At 38.9% G+C, this 19,889-nt stretch overlaps 1 long non-coding RNA gene across 3 annotated transcripts in view; it reads left to right on the forward strand.

The window, feature by feature from the left end:
* The window catches only part of LOC133224229 (uncharacterized), a 134,035-nt gene that overhangs the window by 40,204 nt on the left and 73,942 nt on the right, over window positions 1-19,889 (forward strand). The window lies entirely within an intron of this gene.

The following is a 19,889-nucleotide window of genomic DNA, read 5'->3' on the forward strand; positions in this document are numbered from 1 at the left end:
TGCAATGTGATCTCCCAGAAAGCTTGATTTCCATTTTACAAGTCTTAAGGGGTTTCCCTTTCTCCGTATTTGACAAACGATTTTGACAAACTTTGGCAATATTGATGATGATAAAACTGAGAAAACCATTGCTGCATTTATATTTTCAATCACACTTGACTTTTGCCTCTGTGCACCTATCTGGCAAGCAATAGCACATTTTCAAGAGACACTGATGGCTTACTACAGAGTTCTTCCCATGGCCACAGAGCAGCAGTTTAAGGCTGCTTTGTTTCAGAGCACTGGGTATAACTACTTGGTGACAGGCAGAGTTTAACATGTTTGAACTGTTTAATAGGATGATCTAACTCAAAAGAACTGAAAAAATTACAGAACTTGGCAAGCCAACAGGGCCCCAAGCCTACATTTCAAAGAGGTATTATGACTTGTCAGCTAGAGCTAGGATGCAGCATGGGAATTCCTATATTATACAAAGGGGCAAAATTAGTAAGGCATTTTCACATCCAGTGTGAATACCCAGAGGGCACATATATATTGCAGAAAGTATATATAACATGTCATGAATATATGGGGAAAAGCCAACTGGCTGCTTTCCTGGATGCTAAGCAGCCAGGTATCCAGAAAGTTGGGCATTCCTCTAATGAGTAATGTATTCTGCATGCGTTAGAAGTACCACATACACATGATACATTTGGCCAATGCCTCTGTGTGTTGCTTGAATGCAGTATCTGCCCACACCAACACTGTGCATGTGAGGGTGATGCAAAGTCACTTGCCACGTGCAGGTTTTATTTGCCGGGTGCCCCAGAGGCTGCTACTTGTGACTCTGAACAGGGCATCCAGGCTTGGTGGAATGGCCACAATCATTCATTGTAGAAATCCATCACAGTGAGAAAAATAGGTTTTGGGAAGGAATTCGGACTGAAGAAAGTAAGCAGTAGGGGTTAGCATTAAAATTAATCAAAGAGGATTTAAAAATACATATGGTAATATTCTGGAGATACATTTTGCAGAGCTACAGGCTTTGTAGATCCTGCCCCCCGCTACTGTATCTGTGGTGCATGCCCAGTCTTCTTTAAGTGGATTTCTTACAGCCACGGATCGCCAAAGGTATAATAGCAAGAATACTGCAAGCACTGGCAGAATTTGGAGTATTCACTTCCAAGGAAAGTATTTTATTCAGGTGTCAGAAATCTGATCTTAGGAGAAGAAAATAAAAAAAAAAAATAAGAAAAGCAGTGGGGGGGGCTCAGCTCAGAAGCTGGGTGTATTTCTTTAGGGATGGAAGCTGGGTGTATTTCATTAGGGATGGAAGCTGGGTGTATTTCTTTAGGGATGGAAGCTGGGTGTATTTCATTAGGGATGGAAGCTGGGTGTATTTCATTAGGGGTGGAAGCTGGGTGTATTTCATTAGGGATGGAAGCTGGGTGTATTTCATTAGGGATGGAAGCTGGGTGTATTTCATTAGGGATGGAAGCTGGGTGTATTTCATTAGGGATGGAAGCTGGGTGTATTTCATTAGGGATGAAGCATTGTTCTTCAGAGGACATTTTTAAAGAAAAAAGTGAGGAACAATCAAAATCTAAATACAAAAAAAAAAAATAAAAGAGATTGCAATTACCAGGCTTGGCCCAAAGCAGCTGAATTCATGTTCTGGGGCATGCAGGAAATCCCTTCTGCAGACCTGCCCCACCACAGAAAAAAAAAAAAAAAAAGGAGAATTTGTCTCTAAAAGCCAGGTATGAGACCCAAGAACAGAAAAGCAGCTGCCAGGACTTGGTTGGAATGCTGGCTCATGAGCCGCATTTTTATAATTGCTATCCTTACAAAAGAGTCAAAGAAGGATTAAAGGAAATAAAACTGATTTAAGCTAAACACAATTAAAGCCAACTTATTATTCCCCTCCTGTCTAACAAAAGAATTTTGTGGATTCTTCAATTTTTGGGTTGTGTTCCAGATGCTGGAAAAAAATCAGAATATTGTGTAGCCATTCCTACCTTTCCCGTGAAGGTGAGGTGAGTCTTGTGTCAAGGCTTCTCAGAGATATTAACAAACTAACTGGATTATCTAGCACTGATTCTGACTCTCCAGTTGGATTCAAATTTCTCTGGTCAATTCTTTCTCCTTGAATCAGAATGCCAAGTATTGGCCCACATTGTGTTCATCATTCATAAGTATTCCCACAGCATAAACCAAACCTGTTCTGTTTCAATGCAAAGAAGTCATGAGATTTCATTACATAACGAATATCGCCTTAGGTTATGTGTGAAAGTTACTGTAATGTATTCCAAGCTTTTAATATTCCTGTCTAGTGTTTCTTATTATACTCTTTTTTTGTTTGTTTGAAGTGAAAGAGATTATCTGTACTCAAAAGTAAGATGTCAGAATATCCCCTATACAAAGGTTATGGGACTGAGCCATACTTTTTCCACAGAATAAATAACCTTTGAACAAAAGCCTTCACAGTGTTAGTTCAGATTCTCTTACTTGACTTTCACTGCTCTTAAGCTGAAATGGATAATATTACCTTCGGTAGTCAGAGGGAAGGTGGCAGATCGAGATGTAGCCAAAAAATACCAGAATTGGGAAAATATGATGTCTGCAGTTAGCCAAGGAAATTATTTTCTTGTAGCAGTGAGAACAGCAGCTCTCGCAGAGAAACTAGTCCCAAACCTTTGGCAAAATTAGGATTCTGAAGGCAGTTGCAGAGTAGTTTCCAACAGCAGCGTGACTCAGGATTTGTGTGAGGTTGGAAGTTCTATTTAAGTGTGGCAGCCTGCCAAAAGGTTTTTTTGGTTTTGATCTCCCAGTAAATTTAGTGATGAAGTCCTTGAATGTTTGTTTAGGTCCATGTAAAAATAACTTAATCGTGTTGGAGTCTACATTACAGCATCTTCTGCCTTGTTCTGTTCTAGTTTTCTGACCCTAATTTCCTACTTCCTCATTTGGTTTTAATTGGACCTGTTCATGAGAAAAGCCTTCCCCATAAGGCATAAATGTTGTGTGTGGGGGAATTACTTGTAGATGTTTGTTCTGTGAATTGGAATAACAAACTATTGTAAGACTGCTTTGGATTTGAAAGCTCCTTTGGCCAATGGCAGGAAGTCTGAACCTTTTATTTCATTATTATTCATTTTTCAGTTAATCCCACTGTGCAATTTGAGATAATCTATTTGCTGTGGGGTTTTGGGGTTTTGTTTTGTTTGTTTTTTTTTTTCCCTTTGGCAAAAATGCAAGAACCTTCTTGTCCACCAAATGCATGTGCATGCTATGGACTAGTGTTACTGACATGTCTGTACATTAATTGAAGCTCTGAATGAATGCTTTTGAATAACACGCTCTGTGAAATCATCTATGGTATTTCATAAATGTGTTTAGAAATTATAATACAGATTATCCCCAGCCTTGAATCAAGAGATGTGAAGTGTGTTAGGTTCTGCATGTGAGAGACTCAGTGGTACTGAATTCTATATGGTTGTTCTTATGGTTGCACCTGTGCAGGCTGTTGCTGATACTTTTGGCTGTAGATGCTAATATTCAGTAGCATTTTATTCCAGGGGGTTGTATTTACTTTTAATTCTTATTAGAAGTTTGTCATTTCCAGTACAAGAGCATGTTCTTTCCAAATCTAACAGTTTACTCTTGTTCAGTTTATGATTAAACTTTCAGGAATCCTTCACAGGATTTAAAAACTGTTTTTTAGTCTGCTTTGTCAGCAAACTGAGTTTTGGCTTTGCTAAGGTTATGACTAAATAACGGAATTTAATCACCTTATATTGTCTTCGAATTCTGATTTGAATCTCTTGTACGCAAACCGGTAGTAATTGTGTTGGATGATGTATGTCTATGTTATTGACATTCCCAGATACATAAGCTGTGTTCATTCAGTGAACAGAGTGTATATTCTAAAAAATACCTGACTGAGCTGCTTTTGTGATACAGTAAGTTTTTAAGACTCCCTTCAAAGGTGATGCTGTGGAGCTTCTAGCCATTGCCTTATTTATGATGTTAATGTTGTGGTAATGTTGGCCTCAGGGGAGGGACTTTTCAAATCCTCTGGCTGCTGAACAGCACAAGGAATCGGTGCTCCCAAGTCCCTTAGCTACTTCTGAAAATCAAGTTTCATGTATGAACTGAACTGTAAGGATAGCTACTTGCTTGGACCATCATTTCAATTAAATGGACACCTTTAGTACAGAAGAGCACAAGAAATAATACAGGAAACTTCTGGAATTATATTAAGAGACAGGTATCTGCAAAATACATGGGTACCTCCACAGGAAAATGTTTGTGGATCTGTGTGAAGATCACATATCAAAATAACTAAAAATAGTTTCGAAACTATGAATTTTCTAGAAGAGAATAGTTTGGTTTTCAGATTCTGATCTGAAGCCCATTGCAATAAAAGGAACTTTGACCCCATAGAGTATCATGCTTGGGATAATTTTGGGGAGCTTTCTTTTCATTGACTAGTCCAAGAAGTCTCAATAAAGTCTGCAGAATTAGTCATTTAGTGCCTTTAGGGATGAAGTAGTGAAAAACATCCTGAAAAAGTAAACTAAATGGAATAATAATTGTATTTTGAGTGAGTAGCAGAGTTTATGTTTAGGTACAATTTTCTGCATGGAATTTTTTAAAACACTGATTACCTGTTCCTGCAAAATTAGTCATACCCAGTGAAAACATTTCAGTACCAAGGACTGGAGAATATAGTTTCTTTTGCCTTCATCCTCACAAAGCTCTCTCTTACCATGTGATCATGCTTGCTAGTGATTCTTGGTGAAATCAGATGATGAGCATGAAAGAGCAAGACTTTGAATTTTACATATTCTACAACATCAGGCACCGGAAAGCTAACAAAGCTCTTTTCAACAGAGTTGCTAGATTGTTACATAAATTGTTGCTTTTTCATCTTCACACTGTATTACATCTAGTCTTCTGTAAATCTGCTTGCTTATTGCTTTCTTAATCACTGCATTTCTCAGCTCTGAGTTACAGCTAGCCTGATGGTTTTAGGAGGGGCATGCATTGTTAAAAACACAGGTGGTTTGGGTTCATTTCTGAAGTAAAAATTAGTAACTCAGTGTTGGCAGCTGTATCTACCACTTTATATGTATTTAAATCTATCTTACGGTAAGAGTTTCTTGTTCCAGATATAAGGGTGGGAATTGCATCTATACCATGTAATCTAATCAAACTTGCAGAGTTCACAGTAGCAATCAAGTCCTAGAAAGAATGTTTTGATGAGAGCAAAGCTGCTGAGAAATTATCCTGAGTTTTGTTAGAATGAGGGCTTGGAATTGATATGCCAAAATCTGTGACAAGTCTGTAAAACTCAAAAGAAGACTTATTAATATGGTTATAGTGCTTTGTGGATTTTCTGTAACGCTGCTTTTCATGGACCATACAGGTAGATCATGCAGGGCAGTCTCCTGTTGTGCTTTTGCGCTGACAGCATGCTGATCACAAGGCAGGGGAGTGTTTACAAGTGTTGCTATCCTTCAGAGAGTTTGAATAGCCAAACTAGAGGCAAGTCTACCCTCTAATGAATGTTGGTCTATAGTGTGATAATTGCCCAATAAATTGCTTCACTGACCCTGCTCATGGTCTTCTTCAGGGTGCCCATTTAAGTCTCCAGCTATCACCTTTCTCAGTATAGAGTTCCATAGCACACTTATTCCAATCTGAGGCCTTAGGCTCTAAACCTCTGTTGTTCATTGCAATATCTTTCAACAGGTCAGGTCAGCACCTGCAGTTCCAGTTCCTGCAGCATTATAGTGCACGGTTTGTTCCTGGAAAACAATATTTAAACTGAAACACTTTAGAAAAAGCATTTTTCAAAAGAGCAATCAGTCTGGCATGTCTCTACACCCACCTTGCTCAAGTTAGTTGACATCTCTACAGTCCTGTGCTATGTCAGGTGTTTCGAACAAAGTGGAATCACTCCTTCAACTCTCCTGATTAGGGATAAAATACGGGAAGACTTATCTCCTCTTTTACTGTTATCACCATCTTTTAATAGCTTAAATGTTCTCATTTCCTGAAGGATATAAATTCAATGAGCGTTGCAGTAACATTCTCAGAACCTTCTTGTCCCTGGGGGGAGGGATGTGGCCTTGAGGTTGTCTTATGCTCTCAAATTTAATTTAATTTTATGCAGATATCAGGCAGATACTTCTTTATTCAAGATTCTAATACACTTGTATGTTTAAAAAAATTTTAAAGACAGATGATTTAATAGCAAGAAATTGGTAGACTCCATATCGCTGATTTCTTTCAAATCATATGGGGTTTATCAGTCTTTATCACAGATTTTGAATCAGCAGACCCATTGGTGGGTTCTGAAATTGTCTCGAGAAATTGCAGTCTCAGAAGTATTTTGTTCTTGAAACTTTTTCTGAATAAGCTATCCATTTTTTAAAGCTGGCACTTACTGTTTCAAGGGATTCTTTGCTTTGTAACAGTCATGTTACAGAGCTGGTTGTAACTGGCCTTTGATATACCCTTAAAAATTGACAGGAATGCTGTTGTGCAATGACATATTTGACAGCTCCTCCTAATTAAAAAAAAGGGAAACCAAGCCCCTATCTGACATGAAAGTGTAATGTCTGCAATGTTCTGTGTTGTCATGATGTAGAATGCCAGGGGAAAAAAACATAAAGTGCAATTGCAAGGCAGAATTGGAGACTTTCTTCAGGAGTCAGGGGAAGTTCCCCCCATGTGAAGAGATTCAGCTTTTGAATAGCTTAACTCTACTTTTCTTCTGTCCAACTCTCAGCAGTTGGTTTTGCAGATGTAGTCTTAGATGAATGATCAGGTAACCATAAAATACAGTGTAGAGATGAGGAAATTAGTTTTAGACACAGTAGGGTGTAACATCATGGAAGTTAATTGACTGTTCAAAAAAGTAGTTGTATCTGTCTCTGTATCCTCTGAGCAAGGGAGACTGGCTAACATGGCATTGCTGTGGCTAAATCACTTTCAGTCCTTGAGCTAGTTGACTTCATTTTTTTTTTTTTTTTTAGGTTAATTCACCCATCCTTAGGCTGTAAAGCAGACAGCATTGAAAGCAAACTGTAAGAACAGAACTTAAGCACAACCAGTGGAAAATAATGAGTAATTAAACGTACTTCCCAAGTAAAGAGTCTGCCCCACTGCTGGGTACTGAAAGTGATCAGTCCCATGCATCAACCATGGAGGCTGGGGGTGTCTCTGGATTTTCTTTGTGTGCTTGCTTCTCTTGTTTTAGCTTCTGAAACACTTAATGTATTTTATTTCTATAAAATTACTTGTGATCTATGGCCTTGCTGATAAATATGCTGTGGCAGCACCTAGCCACACTTAAGCCCTCCATAGGTGTTCAGTAGATGCTGTGATGTTCTCCTGGGCATGAGGCTTTCATAAGTCCTTCCCTCAGTTCCAGCTGTCTCTACTGTGGAACGTTCTGCAGAGCCAGAGTTGAGTCCTTCCAGTTGGATGACTGACTCGGGTTCCAGTGCAGGTAATATGTTTAAATTTCAACAATACTTTGCACCAGAAAAAGAGAGGGCATGGTAAAAGGGCAGATTGCCATCAGTGTAACTGGAGTTTTTTTCTTTAAACAACTTTGGAAGTGCCTGTCATGTTAAGTTCTTCATGTGCGGTTTCTTTTTTTTCCTCAAAAGGTACATGATGATGCTTCTGAAAATAAGCAACCTTCCAGTGGCTTTAGAGCAAAATAAGTTTCACAAATATCTCCTTCAGTGGGTTACATTTATCAGCTTTCCAATCTCTTTTCAAGATGAAAGGTGAAACAGTATAACTTGAAACAAAGAAATAAAGTCTATCTTGTCTTTGAACTGTCTGCCAAGGAAGTAATAGGCTCATGAGGTTTACCTGTGCAATGCTGAGTTGTGCTGAGAACAGCAGCTTTTAATGAAACATACAAAAATATTTGAAATTTAGATGTATTTGGGGATGGAGAAAGGGAAAGGATTTTTGTTTGAACAAACTGTAATTCTGAAATGCTCCTAAGTATTCAGCTAGTAATGCCATTAATATCCCCAAGCTATTTCCATATATGTGTCTCTTGTTATTCTAGAAGTTATTGCTTCTAATTTGAAAAATAATTTTAATAACCCTAAAATTTAGCTTTAACTTCTTCAAAGAGGCCATATGTGGTTTTTAACTGCTTACTCCTGGGCAACTTCAGTCTTTCCGCATTCATTTTCCAAATTCAGAGGCTGGATGTAACTTCATATGTGAAGCCATTCCTATTGATTTCAAAAAGAATTTTCATACGAAGAAAGTACGTATATGGATGTTTGTAGGATCGAAGCACCATGAAAAACAAAACAGGAAGGTAAATGTCATTATAATCAAGGTCACCTAGTAGTTCTGCACTGATGTATTCTATGCATTAATATCATTATAATATCATTATAACATTGTTATATCGTTATATATATAATGATATATTAATATCATTAATGCATAGAAAGATTTACTAAAATTATGTATTTGTAAAAGATAAGAGCTGTCTCAGAATATTTGAAAGTATCATATATGAAAGCATTATATAATGGGAACTCATAATAAATCTAGAATATTTTTTGTAGAATTTTCAGCTGTACAGTAGAGTAATTCCAACCTGTACTAAATACATACAATAAACAGCCATAGAGGAAGAAAATATCCAATTTGATAGGTAAATCAGGAGCACAAGTAGATCACAAAGATTGAGAAGCACAGAAGTCAAAGTTCTTACCAAGGAAACTTCCTAAGCAGTGAAAAATTCCGCTATGTCTTGTACTAAAGAAGCAGCACAGGGAAGTGTTTGAGGTAGATTACTAATACTGGGATTGGCATTCATACATCCAGGATCCATAAGGTGAAGTTACTTAATAATTATGAAAAAGAGCTTCCTTTTCCCACTCCTTTCTTCTCTTTTCCTATCTCTATTCCAAAAGTAGCAGTACGCACAGTACTTTTAAGAAAACATCTATATGTATTATAGCAAACTGCATGTCCATCACACAGAATAGTTACTAAATAGTTACTACTTGGGTTCTGCTGTGCTTAATCAGATGACAAAAGGGCATGCAGATTTAACATAATGCCAGAAACCTATGTGTGCTCTACCAAACAAGGCTCTTTCACGGGGGAAAAATGAGCCTCCACACATGGCATTTATGATACTTAAACCATACTGAAAGCTGATCTCTCCTGCTCTTCAATGAGATGCTGTTCTTCATTCTTGCATCACATCATTATAACACATAGCAGACACCAACCCGTTATTTCAGGTGTTCCATTAGACACCCTGTTTCTCCATTTCAGTCTCCTGCAGTCACTCTTGAGTCATCCTGCAGCTGATGTGAACCAGAAGTCTGACAAAGGCTTTTTTAATCATGGCAGTTCTAATTAGTTCTTCAGTTTACAATCAGATCTGCTTACAACAGGTAATTTTAGTGCTGTATGACTTATTCCTAAGCCATGTTGTTTTCTCTTTATGGAAGACTACTGAGATTGCTCAAAAATTCTAGTATTATAAATGTTCCTACACTAAGCTTCTTTGTGATTAACAAAACTACTCCAATTAGCCAAGGTCTGAAATCTTTTTTTCCCCTTTCCATTTATGAACTCAAAGGCTTCATGCAAGAGGGACACACAACAGTATGGATCTCTTGAGTTCCCCTAATACATTTTAGAAATCTTGTGAATGAAAAACTGTAATCTCACAAGGTGTGACAAGCATTGTAGCATATGGTGGCTGCATTACTTTGCCAGACCCAGAAGCAGCACAGCGCAGAGTGAAGCTGTACCAAAAAAAGAGTATTTCTTAAAGGATTATCATGGTTCTGTTGTCTTCATCCTTCTAAGACTCGTCTTTCTTCTTGCTTGCTTACTGGCATCCAGATCCATGAGAAGTAAGAAGCCTTGAAATAATATTCTGCATGAATGACATCTGTTGTAATTTAAGGCCATTCTAGTGTACAATTTTGAAAACAATTACTGCCTGTATTTTTTCAGTAGCTTAAACATAGCTGAGGACTGTCTCCATGCATGTCCTTCCCCTATCTACTCTTCACCCTAAACCAGTTTTTCTGTGCTTGCGGACAGTTGATGAAATAATTATGTAGACAATATCTTTTTAAACCAGGTATGCACATATTCAAATATATGCCAGCAAAGCAGAGAGGAACAAACAGGATTAATTAAACTTAAATTAATTAAAGGTTAGTCTAATTTTTATTTAGTTAAAAGTGGAGACTCGTATGGGAATATGCACAATAAATCCAAGAAATTCTGCATTAGGATTAGCTGATTCTTGGACTGGAACATGTGGAAAAGCCAGAACGCCTTGAACATCTCACTGTCTCACAAGCAGTTGTTTTATTTTTTGATCAAAGCAGTTATAAAGGACTTTTTTGGTTTGCTGCATTTTGTTCTGACTTAAACGTATTCACACAGAATAGCTCTAGGGCATGCAGGCTTTGGACCTAGTGAGGATTTGAATGACTCGGGGAAGTCAGGAAAGATTCTGGTATTTTTCAATAAGTTTTGAATTAAGTCTCAGTGGAAACTTCTATTCTGGGCATCTCTACACATCTGAATTTTACTGCTCCTTCATTTCTGTCAGTGTAGCTGAAGGCTATCTTCCTTCAAGGGCTGAGGAAATGGTTATAGTCTGTATTCACCACCTCCATGTTTGGAGGCTTGTGTGGGATCCAAGCTCAAAAAAGATGCTGATGAACTTCTACGGAGACCCAGCCATTGCTTGGGGTCCTGAAGTATTTAACGTACAGACAGGGCTTGAGAGCTGTGTTTGTTCAGCCTGGAGCAGAGGCTGTCTTAGCAACCTCATGGGTGGTTATGCAGAAAACAGACTACGGTTCTTCTTGGAGGCACACAGGTGGCCAGCAACAGACACAGGTTACAGCAGGGAAAACTGACTAGACAGAAGAAGAAAATTCTTCCAAATGAGTGTTCAGTCACTGGAATAGAGCCTGAGTAATGGAAAATTGGAGATTTTCAAAATTCAACTGGACAAGGTCCTGAGCAACCTGATCTAAAGTTGAAGATTTCTCTAATTCGCAAGTTAGCCATCAAATTGGACCAGATGATCTTCAGATGTCCTCTAGAATATATACTATTGTCTAATTCTAACTTGAGCAATGCATGATAAAGCATCCTTCTACCGGTCTGATTCTGCATGTAATCCTACAGATGGCTACATAAATGCAGCTGTAGGGACGGTAAACTGAGAGATGAAAAACAGGTCAGGATGGAAAGGGAGAAAAGTAGTTGTCTAAGGATGCCGCCTACCTAGGCTTTGATGCTGGTCACATCAGAAGCAGAAGTGTATCATCAGGATCTCCTCTCCTTGCATTTGTCCTGGACTTCTGGTTTATGCCAAGAGCACCATCACACCATTAACAGTTTGTGGATCACTTTCTTATTAGACACCATATGGGAACAAGAGATCAGACAAAGATCACCCTCTGCATTACTAATTCCTTAATTCTGGCTTGCAGTCGAGGCACTGAAAGCTCTACATAGAAAATCAAGAATGGAATGATTATCAGTGCACAGAGGCCAGGCTTATCAGCATCAAAAGTCCATGTCCCAGCTTCAGTACAAAAAAAAAAAAAAAGTCAAAATCTTAATCTTTGCTTCTGATGGAATCACGACAAGGAAACATCTATCACATCAGGACATACATCCTAATTAAAAGTGCAGCAATGTGTAATCCTATAGGTTTGTATTTGAAAAAGAAGAAATACTGCAGTAATCACATTTCAGAAGGGAAGAAAGCACATATGGAATGCACATGTAGGTATGTGAGAGGCTGATTGATAGTCTTAAAGAAATAAGAAAATAACTGAAAAAAAGCCATTGTAACCTCTAAAACTAATTCTGAGTATGAATCTTAATTTTACTTTTTTTTTTTTTTTAAGGTAATAAAGGGCGTCTGTTCAGGCTTTAGGTCAGTCTTAGACTTTGAGCTAGAACTCAGTGCAGGACTTGCGGAGTCTTCTTGTAAGTAGAATCATAGAATAGTTAGGGTGGGAAAGGACCTTAAGATCATCTGGGCCATGGGCAGGGACACCTCACACTAAACCATGCCACCCAAGTCTCTGTCCAACCTGGCCTTGAAAAAGTAGCAACAGGACTCACTGAAAAGCCTACAGTGTGATGGTTGTGCAGATGCTTTTAAACTAACCTGTCAGTTAAGTGGGTCCAGATCATTCAGGACTACACATCATTCCCATATGGGCACTTCTTTGTGAGTATGACAAATGCGTCTCTATAATCAAACCCAGAAATTTTTGTTGTCAATGAGGCATTTCTCACAGGAACTTGATTTAACCATTGTGGGGGACTTTGCCTGTCTTGCAATAAGGAAAATGCCAGAGTGTAGTTGCTTGGAAGATGTAGAGTGAGAATGCCAAGATGTAGATGGTCAAAACAGATGCAGTGAAAGCAGCACATCATGGTTATGGTAACTGCTGCTTCAGCAGCATTACAGAAAAAATGCCTCTCTGGGATTTTTGTTGAATAGTGTCTCTCAACCATAAACTTCCTCCTTTATGTTGACTGAGCTGCCGTTTTCCATGAAACTGTAACTGAAATACAAAATTATTTTATTACAGCTTTGAGATGAACTTACTATTTGTAGGAGGGAGGTACTGTTAGTTAGGTAATATGTTATAGTTTTTTAATTTGGCACAATTCTGAAATTCTAAGCACTTTTGTTTACTTCCTACAGAAAGCAAACTCTTGCAGTTTAGGTAAGTGCTGTGAATGTTTGAACCCTTCAAACCTTCTGCTGCTTTACAACCACTTTGGATAGATGGCTGGATGAGTTATAATCTTAGCTATGCCTAGGAGTTCAGTATAAGCAGGTCATCAGGCAGGTGCATTCACAGGTTTGGGCCTTAATGCGCCATCAGCCAGTATCTGTAATCATTCAAGGCAGCTTGCCTGTTTCTACCAAAATCCGATGTTGAACCAAGGGTTTTTTTTGGCAGGAAAAGGCAGAATTGTATATATGTGTAAGGAATTAAGAAGAAAAAAAATGTGTACAGTTCAATTGAAAAACTCATTTAAAAAAAAATGCAAATCCATAAGATGTCAGGTTTCTTTTAATCTGTTTTCACAGAATTAATAGTTTTGTGTTCGTATTGCTGATACCGATGCTCTGAGAGATGTCGCTTAGGATTTCCTCCCCACCTTAATGTGTAAGGCTTTTCTTTTTTTTTGGTGATATTTAGCCTTGAACAAGGTCTCTCCTTGCTTGATAAAGCAGTGGGCAGCAGAACTGATTTTGTCTGCATAGTTTAGAAAAAAACATTTTGGTGGATGCACACGGATTAGGAAATATGGATGTTTGACGAAGAAATTAAACATTTCCAGAGGGATTTTTCAAGAAAAGAAAGTTCTGATGTTTTGTACAACACAAGATGTCCCTGTGGCTTTTAAGTGAAAACCGAGCTTGATAAACATCTTACGGCTGTTTTCCATAAATGAGATCTGCAAACAGTAGAATCTTCAGAAGGTGAAACAGATGAAGCATGAAACATGGCGTGAGAACAATTTTGTACAAACAGAAGAACACTCGAAAAATCCAGGTTGATGAAGTTCCGAATGTTCTGGGCAGCTCATGTCCCAGTCTGTACTTTTGGATAACCCTGTGGTAAAAGCACTATTGAAGGACTGCTTAAGAAAAAACAAAATCACACCTTATTTGGACCATATAAGAAAAAACATACTTAATGTTGGCAGTTGTGCAAAACAAGTTGTTGAAAGAGTGTACTGAATTTATGCTGTAGCAAAGGCAGCAGATGCTGGAGGCCTCTCTGCTCCAGGTGCTGTAGCTGTGCCATGTTCTTTCTGTACCAGCACTGTTTGAAGATAAGGAAAGGGCAGTTTAGAATTAGTGTTTCTTCCAATAGACAGTGTTTGGTTTGGAATTTATATTTTTTGCACAGTGAGACAGGCAAGGTAGAAGCAGTTTGGAAACAGGTACTGCCTTTTGGAAAAAAATTTACTTGATAATCTTGCTTATGTGTGGAAGTAACGGCCTTGAGAACTATTTATGAAGACAGTGCATGTGCCTGGCAAAAAAAAAAAAGTTTACTCAGCTTGCTCTGTGATATTTAGGAGAACACATCCGTATCATCAATGAAACAATCAGTACAGTAAAATGTCCTCCCTTGGAATCATTTGCTTGGGTGGCATAGTCCTGTGTCGTAAGCCAGAAAGGCCCAATGCCCACATTGTCATCTTCTCTGCTAGACACATGATGAAACAGCTTGTCTGAATCGCACGCTGGCCTTAAGAATATGCGAGATCATACATCAACAAAGTTGTATTTCAAGGGTTGGATGTGGACAACTAGGATGTGCATTTTGATATTAATACCAGATGTTGCAGTATTGAGACATTTCTGAGCATGTCAGCATAGTGAATGCTATGTACATTATTTTACTTTCTGAGACTGTCTTTTCCCAAGATTCTTGCATGGAATGTCCATTGACAGTGAGTTGCTAATCAAATACCTGATGCCCCTTGATTAGTTTTCCTTAGGTTTCTACCTAATGCTTCAGTTCCGCAATTCAGATAATGGTAGTAATATGGCAACTTTGCTTTAAATCCGGTTGAAAGCATGCAGAACCAACCATCCAAAGTGAGACCAACATTGTTTCAGGACAACCAATACATGCCCGAATGCACAGGTAGCCATAATCAAAGGAAACAGCTATTCAAATCTATATGCCTTAGTTCTGCTCTAAATCACCACCAGAACAAACTTAGTTTCATGTGGGCATGCTATTCTCCATATAGTATGATGGTGTTTTGCACACCCCTGTTTTATTCTGGTAGGCCACAGGTGACCAATTCCTTGAAAATGCTCAGAGATACAGTGACAGTTCCACTGAAAGACATTGATTTCCCTGTGTTCTCTAGGGTGACCAGAGCACTTATAATTTAAGTTGTTCCTTGGAGAGAAACATGGCTTAGGGCTGGTCCCGTAGGGATCTTAACATGGACCTTGCTTTTGGTTTGTTGTTGAGTTAGCGTATGCAGTAAAAGCCTTAATAATTTGCCCAAGAATCTATAATGAGAAAGTAGCAGAATCAGAACTATAGATCTGGAGGTTACTGAACTCTGATGCAGGATTTCCTGTCTTAAGCTTTCTTTTTTTCTTCTGTGCTCCTCCAAATACGGATTTAAATTATCCAATCTGCTTAAACTCTGCTTAAATGTTAATCAAATCAATGTTAATTAAAGACAAACCTTAGGATCTGGCACAGGTGTTCTGAATGCTTTAATTCATCATCAGGTTTGTATAAAGAAAGTTTTTACGTTTAAGAATTCAAATGCTTAGGTTCAATCTGGTTCTTAATTGTAGTGTCTTAAAAACACAGAAAACATGACCCTTAGCTGACCCATGACTATTCAAATTGACACCAGAAGGAGCGGCAAGCTGGCTTCATTGTGAAATTCATTGTGGAGTTTTCTTCTGTGATAGATAGAAGGAAAGAAAGTGCAGGTTTAAAACCCATCTATTTTGGGAACCTTATCTTAATGGTATCAGAATTTCATAAACACATGCATAGTTCCAGGAACCTTCTGAAAGAGCCTCTGAGCTTTGAATTTTACATCTGCTTTACTCTAGTTCTGTAGTTCACCTAACCCACTAGTCATTCAATATACTTTATATTGCTACAATAGTTTGTACATTTATTTTTTAATGACAGAAGGCTCCTATTCTTTTTACATCTACATTGAAAGTATTTGCATAGCTAATGGTAAGTGGAGGCAGCTTTTGGGCAATACAAATAGCCAGGCCTGGGATGCTAAAGAGAAGCACAGTGAGATACTGAAGCTTTTCCAAATTGTTTAGTCAATTCTTTAAGGGGTTGAAGGGACTAATTGGAAAAGGAAGATGGCTAAATCATAATTAACTATGAAAATAAAAATGGAAATCATTTAACTGATTGCAGTAAACAGTTCCTGGACAAGTACAGCAAAATTACCGTTCATGAAGCACATAAGCACTAACCTAAAGGAGAGCTGGTTCACATTCTGAGAAACAGCTCTAACAAAAATAAGTACTTAATAAGTGTGATTTGCTGTCTAATGGAATATCCATTATAAACACTAAAAAGAAAACTCCTCTAAGATTATGACATTGTTTAACATACTGGCTCTTTAGTGTCTAAATGACCCTGTCTGTATAGGATATTAAAATATTCATAGGAAAAATGGAGTTTGTGAAAGACTCTGAATCAACTTATTGTTAAGGGGCTAAAATTTCAGCACTTGCAAGTTGATACAATCCTGTTTATGTTTATAGAGACATCTGCAGGAAGTTTTGATTGAGATGTCTGTTTACTGGTGACATGAATGATAGCACATGGTAAAGATGCTTAGATTCTTAAAGAAACTCAGAGAGGCAGGAGTTTTTAGATGGGCTTATATATCTACCTAATTTCTAAAAGTGGTGTATATAGGAAATGGCAAAGCAACCTACTCTGTTATAAAATGGATAAGGATCATATTGAAATAAATGGGAACACTAAGCTAGATGATCTAGATATGGGGAGCTGTGTTCAGTGTGCATACTGGTGGGACTCCAGGCTAAAAGCCAGCAAGAGCCCAAGGATCCAGTGAGGTGTTTCCCAGGCAGAATAGGAGCTGAGACTTGAACCTCACCCCAAATCTGTGTTGAAGCTCGACTCTGCTACTGACTGTCAGCATGGGTCACTCAACTACAGAGATACCTTTGGCTTTCACATCAATGCTTGCCTGTCTGGTAAAGCACTTCTGAAAATCTTGGAAGTCAAAATACTTTATAAAGTATGCTTTTAAACTAAATTTGCCAAGATACCTAGTGCAAGGTAAACAGAAAATTCAATATGTTTTGTTTAACTTGCTTAATGTATTCCAAGGCTCTCAATTCTGGCATTTCTTTGTAGCTTAAAGCTCTCCAGATCAGGTTATATGTTCCCCATTTTAAATCCCTACAAAAGTGAAAACAGACATTTCCAAACTCATCTGTTAACACTATTGCTTGATTACTATTCCAGTAGATTTCAAGCTGGGGGGTTAAAGATTTAATGTTCATATGGCTAAATTTGTTTCTTTTCTAGCAATAACTTTCAGCTATTTTATTCAGTCATACTCAGCCTGCATTTTACTCTTATAAAGACACACAATTTTGTCATCTTAAATCACCTTGAAACAAATTGTCATGGTTGTCCTCAGTAATCTTTCACAGCCAAGTTATTTTTGCACAGCTATTCTGAAAATCAGCTCCTAAAAGCAACATTTGAAGTATGCGTGAAAGATGGTACCATTGGGAACATCTTTCAGGCTGGAGAGCTTGGTAGCCAAAAGTATTCAAGATGGATCTAGTAAGAACATATCTCAGAATTGTGGCCACAATTGATTTTTTTTTTTGGTCCTAAAAAGAGTATTATAATGTAACACTCATTCTTTTCTTGTAGCAAGAGAAATTCTTACAACCATTTTCTGTTGAGTTGCGGTTTGTGAGAGGCTTAGATGTCAAACATGCGGATTTTAAAAACACCAAAAGTATTTTGTTCAGTTGCTGCTGGCATAATGTGCTGGCACATTATCCCAGAAGCTTCACAGAATCACAGAATAGTTAGGGTTGGAAAGGACCTTAAAATCATCTAGCTCCAACCCCCTGCCATGAGCAGGGATGCCTCACACTAGACCATGTTGCCGAAGGCTCTGTCCAGCCTGGCCTTGAACAATGCCAGGGGTGGGGCATTCACAACTTCTTTGGGCAACCCATTCCAATGCCTCACCACCCTCACAGTAAAGAACTTCATGGTAAGTTTCTCATCGACCAACATCCTCAAGTCCTCCACAGGGCTGCTCTGAATCTTTTCTCTGCCCCATCTGTAGCTGTGCCTGGGATTGCCCTGACTCAGGTGCAGGACCTTCCACTTGGCATGGTTAAACTTCATGAGGTTGGCACTGGCCCAGCTCACAAGCATGTCAAGGTCCCCCTGGATGGCATCCCTTCCAGATGCTCTATGCTTCTTAGGCAGGAAAAACCAATTCAGTTCAGTATTCAATAGTTGGAAGATAATACCATTTAGATAATAACATTTTAAAGCCCATGAGGAATGATGTAAGTCATCACAGTTTAGCCAAGATAAACTTCTTCTGCCTGTATGATAAAATAACCTCCCACTCATATATCTGGTAGACTAGTGTGTTACAAAAAAAAAAAAAAACCAAGTTTAGTAAGGGTAAAGATAACTGAATGAATAAATCAAGGGTCTATTTTAATTTGTGTAGAATTCTTTATAAAAGTGAAACATCTTTCCTGGTGAAGTCAATTAAAAATCAGTTTCCTTTCCTCCTACACGCCTTATTTTGCTATCCCTTTACTGACATAAGAGGAGAAGGATCTACAGAGCATCAGGCAAGGAGCCATTTGTTCTCATGTACAGGAAATGAGACAGGAGTTCTGCTCAAGAAATAGTCACCCAAGTCTGCAGGAAGATGTACCCCCTTCTCGCTCTCATCTTTGACAGCTCTCTGGATATCTGACCTGAAAGTCTTTTACCAGGCCCAGCCAAGGAGTCAGAGGTGGAACTGCTGATGGAGACTGGTGTCTTCACAGCACATAACCATGCATATGGGTACGTTTGCTGCAATCTACGGCTCTTTGTGTTGTACTTCCTTTTGGGAACACAGGGAACAAAGAATGGCTTTCTGTCCAAGCCCTTTGCATTTGACAAGTGCAGTCAGGTCTCCTTCCTCCATAGGCTAAGACCCTGAAATTCTTCCAAACCTCCCTTCTACTAGACCTGTGATCATTTATTGTTCTTATTGTTAACAATTTCAGTTAACAACTGAAAAATGAACTTTTATTAATGGGAATAAAAATGAGAACTATGTGACTGACAGAATTAGAGCAGAGTTATATATAAATGGTTTTACATGAAATAGAGTAAGAATGGGAACTTATTTGTTGGCTCAAAAGTAAACACAAGTGTCCTCAAAATAATATCCCAGATGAGTAGTGCTGAGTACGGCTAACTATGCTAGTGTTACATGTTGAAAGAGCATTATTTCTAACTTCTGCAAGGAATCTCTCCCCCTCCCTCCCCCCCTCCCCCCCCCCCCCCGGTTTATCACAATTTAAGGGTAGTTTCTTAAAACAGGCTATGAAAAAGAAATGGGGCTGCGGAACTGATGGACAGGGGTAGAGCAGTTGGCGTCATCTACCTGGACTTGTGCAAAGCGTTCGACACTGTCCCACACGACATCCTTGTCTCTAAATTGGAGAGACACCAATTTGATGGATGGACCACTCAGTGGATACAGAACTGGCTGGATGGCTGCACACAAAGAGTTGTGGTCAATGGCTCAATATCCAGCTGGAGACCAGTAACAAGTGGTGTCCCTCAGGGATCGGTGTTGGGACCGGTCTTGTTTAACATCTTTGTCGCTGACATGGACAGTGGGATTGAGTGCGCCCTCAGCAAGTTTGCCGATGACACCAAGCTGTGTGGTTCAGTTGATACACTGGAGGGAAGGAATGCCATCCAGAGGGACCTTGACACGCTTGTGAGGTGGGCTGATACTAACCTCATGAAGTTTAACCATGCCAAGTGCAAGGTCCTACACCTGGGTCGCAGCAATCCCAGGCACAGCTACAGGTTGGGCAAAGAGAGATTCAGAGCGGCCCTGTGGAGAAGGATTTGGGGGTGTTGGTGGATGAGAAAGTGAACATGAACCGGCTTCAGTGTGTGCTTGCAGCCCAGAAAGCCAACCATATCCTGGGCTGCATCAAAAGGAGCGTGACCAACAGGTCAAAGGAGGTGATCCTGCCCCTCTACTAGGAATATTAATAG

This window comes from Neopsephotus bourkii, unplaced genomic scaffold (genome assembly GCF_033783945.1).
Source record: "Neopsephotus bourkii isolate Nb327-2 ecotype Australia unplaced genomic scaffold, CSIRO-AGI_Nbou_v1 NB_1663, whole genome shotgun sequence".
NCBI classification, from domain to species: domain Eukaryota; kingdom Metazoa; phylum Chordata; class Aves; order Psittaciformes; family Psittacidae; genus Neopsephotus; species Neopsephotus bourkii.